The sequence below is a fragment of the Larus michahellis genome, chromosome 4 (assembly GCF_964199755.1).
Source record: "Larus michahellis chromosome 4, bLarMic1.1, whole genome shotgun sequence".
Classification (NCBI taxonomy): domain Eukaryota; kingdom Metazoa; phylum Chordata; class Aves; order Charadriiformes; family Laridae; genus Larus; species Larus michahellis.
In genome coordinates this window covers 92,034,057-92,037,348 of record NC_133899.1, presented here as the reverse complement: position 1 = coordinate 92,037,348, position 3,292 = coordinate 92,034,057, and the positions used below count along the sequence as shown (strand labels likewise).

Below are 3,292 nucleotides of genomic sequence, written 5' to 3'. Positions count from 1 at the left end.
TTTTAACGTGTTCTGTGTCCTAACTGAAGGTTGCGCCCTCGCTGTCCACAACGGGTCGAAAGCCGTGACTTCTTTTGACACGTAGAGATAAAGATAGGTATTATTGGTAGCCCGCAGTATTATCTGGTGGTCAGAGTCCGCCAGGTGGCTGCTCCGCAGCAGGAATGTGTTAGTGCTATTGAAATTGGTGGTTACTGTGTATACAAAAAGCTTTATCAATCAGTCCATGGGAGTTCATAGTGCAGATCCGATGACTTTAAGCAGTGGATAATCAACGCAGGGCTGGCTACATACACAAACGCTGGGCTTGAATGGTATGTTTGCCCGAGCAAGTCATCTCTCCTGAGAAACGAACTGGTAAGGAGGTGGGGACACTTTGGAATCGGCTCTTGTACCTGTGAAATGGGCATAAACGTAAAGTCTGCACGCTGAACTCCTCATCTGGGTGTTTCACATAGATAATTGTGTAAGAAGGTAATGATGAGTCGTTGAAAGGTGCCTATTAAAAAAAAATAATAAATAATCCAGGGCTATCACCCCATCATTTTCTTGCAGCGCAGGCTGTCACGCTGTCAAGGCTTTCCATGGCACTTGTTCCGAGGTTTTGTTTGGCTCCTGGAGCGCAAACCAGCCACGGCAATGGGAGGAGAACAGACTCTCTTCTGTGGCCAAGTAGGTGAAAGGCTGCGTTTGTTGCCCGGTGTAGCTTTAACAGCACAAAGAGCTTGTGTAAGGGACATAAAAGCCCTGAGTTTAATTGGGCAGTCACGAGATGGGGGGGGGGGGGCGAAAAACGTGAGAAATGGCAAAGAAAGCACGGAAAAGGGGATATAGAGAAGCGCAAAGCGGAAGGGTTTTTATAGGGGGCATAGATAGAAGGGGTATGTCTGCTCTTCAGGGTAATATAGAAAAGCGTAAGCTAATGAGTAAGTGAAGGGCATCTTGCTGGGTTAGCGGAGAACAGGGTAAAATGAGGGCAAATTGGTAGTTCAGGTGTCTTTCTGCCGTGTCACGCATTGATTTGTTAATGTAAAAGAAAGAAACTGAGACCCTGAGAGAAGTATTTTAGACATGTACTAGAAATCACAACTTTTGAGTTTGTTGTCCCATCCCTTGATAGCGTTTTATGTCGAAGTTGGTAAGATCAGATAAGATGTTTTTAATCTGCCTTTTAGAGAGGAATAGAGTCTCCAGTAATACCTGGAGGATGATTTTGATAGCAGCACCCAGCATGTGGAAATGCACTGCAGCTGTGCAGTGGTCCTCAGGGATGCGGGGAATATCCTCCTTCTCCCCAGTTTAATAAGCCGGAGATCCATCAGTGGCCACCTGGTAGGGCTGGCTGGCTGACTCCATGGCACGTGGTGGGCAGAGGAGGCAAGCAGGAGAGAGTGGTGGGCAAAGGAAGGAAGGGAGCAGCGGGAAGGACATGGAGCAGGGATGTGAAGGGGAAAGAGGAGGCAGGAACTGAGGACATTGAGAGAAAAATAGAGTGAAGATCCAATTTAGCCGCATCGTTAGACTTTTAGCTACCTTCAGTTACTCTGCCAAGGAAAAAATACACGTAAAGAGAGAAAGGACCTCAGGCTTTCCCTCCCTTTCACTAAAAGGAAAGGCTGAGGAGGTCAGAGCTTGGGTTGAGATGGTGAATAATAAATTCAAACACAGTGGGGAACAGCTAAATGACATCCTGACTGGGGAAAGGGATGCTGGAGCATGGAGCCTGAGGTGAGGGAACCCAACGGCTGGGTAGGGATGCCGTTGCCGCATCCCTTCAACAACAAAAGTAAACATCCCTTAGGAGCAGACACCAAACTCTTCCTTCTGTCTCTTCCCTGAAACAGATTTCTAGTGCTTGAGCAGCAATCAGCTAATGGCTCTGAGGAGGCAACACCCTTGGCCATCACCGTGCAGAACAGATGGGTGCATGAGGGATGACGCGGTTCTGCATATCACCAAGAGAGAAGATTCTGCACCAGAGGAAGCTGATTCAAGCAGAAGGATACCCCAAGACACTGAAGTAACAAGCAGTAATTTATCCAAAGGTAAGCAATAACTACTGTGTACTTCACTGGGTGAAGAATGGATCCTTGGCCCGGCTTTCAGGATGGAGTATTCTTCCCCTGAAGAAAGAAAAAACAATAATCAGTTCCATACATGGCTGCACTTTCTTTGAAATCTCAACATTTACGTGTACCCACAAGGAAAACTCCATTTGCCTTTTTCAAGCGAAGGGAAAGACCTTTTTTCTTCATGTGAATATTTAAAACGGGGATCCCAGGCTACAATAAAATATCTCAACCTCTTTTTTTTCTCTCCGGATCTTGGGAAGAGTGCTTCCATTTTCAAAACCATTTATACGTTGTTCTTAGGTCAATATGAAGCCCTTAAGAAAACTGGCTCATTAATAACACTGTGCTCCCAGTTCAGAGTTTAACTGTCCCTTACTAACACATCTGACTGCTGTTGTCCCCTCGTTGCCTTTTGTTCTTCTGCCAGCCACCAAGGAAGTTTTTTAAGAGCAGATACTTATACAGCGCTCTGTAAAACAGGGCTGTGGACAAGGCTTTTAGGTGTTAAAATATGAAACGAATAAATAATAATTCGAGAGTGATGGTTTCATACCAAACATAACAGTCTCTTATCCCCTTTGAAGTCCTGTTGTGTCTCCACATCACTCCTGGTAGAACCATTCTATTGCCACCCGTGTCCGTGAGATTCCTTACTGGACAAAAGGTTTGCGTAAATGTATTTCTTAACTTGGATGTTTAGTTCCAGGTGCCTGAAGACCGGGGATGTGGGAGTTTCAGGATGAAACGTGGGTACAGAATATGCAGCGTTAAAGCGCAAGAACCCCCCCTGAAAGATTTCCACTGTTGATCAACGCGTCGTGAGTCTCTCTGCAATTTTTTAGGCTACAAAAAGTTAAAATAAAAATCACGAAATTACTTGCTTATGAAGTGGAAGTACCCCCGTAGAGAGGAAATACCAGAACCGATTGATTTTTAGTCTAGGAGAGACCTGTAAAAAAAAAACCAGTAAGTATTTTCTAAGTCAAAACCTAGACAAATTAAACTTTCAAGGCACAACATTTTAGTAGTTAAGCAGAATATATACTAGGAATATTAATGCATTATCTTCAAGTCAAGGCTACACGCTTTTCAGAAGCACATGCTTTAATCAAACGCTGGTTACCGCGGCAAATAAATTATTTTCTGTTCCTCATCATACAGAGCATTAGACTATTAAAAGCCCCCTGACCTTTAGAAATCTGTGAAAAGGAAGAAACGTG

General features: G+C 44.5%; 1 long non-coding RNA gene across 1 annotated transcript; it reads left to right on the top strand.

Moving 5' to 3' along the window:
- Positions 1–327: 327 nt before the first annotated feature.
- LOC141742897 (uncharacterized) lies at positions 328–3,023 on the top strand. The gene is made up of 3 exons (XR_012586928.1): positions 328–672; positions 1,845–2,045; positions 2,773–3,023. It is a non-coding gene; the product is annotated as an uncharacterized LOC141742897 (long non-coding RNA).
- The last annotated feature ends 269 nt before the right edge of the window (positions 3,024–3,292 follow it).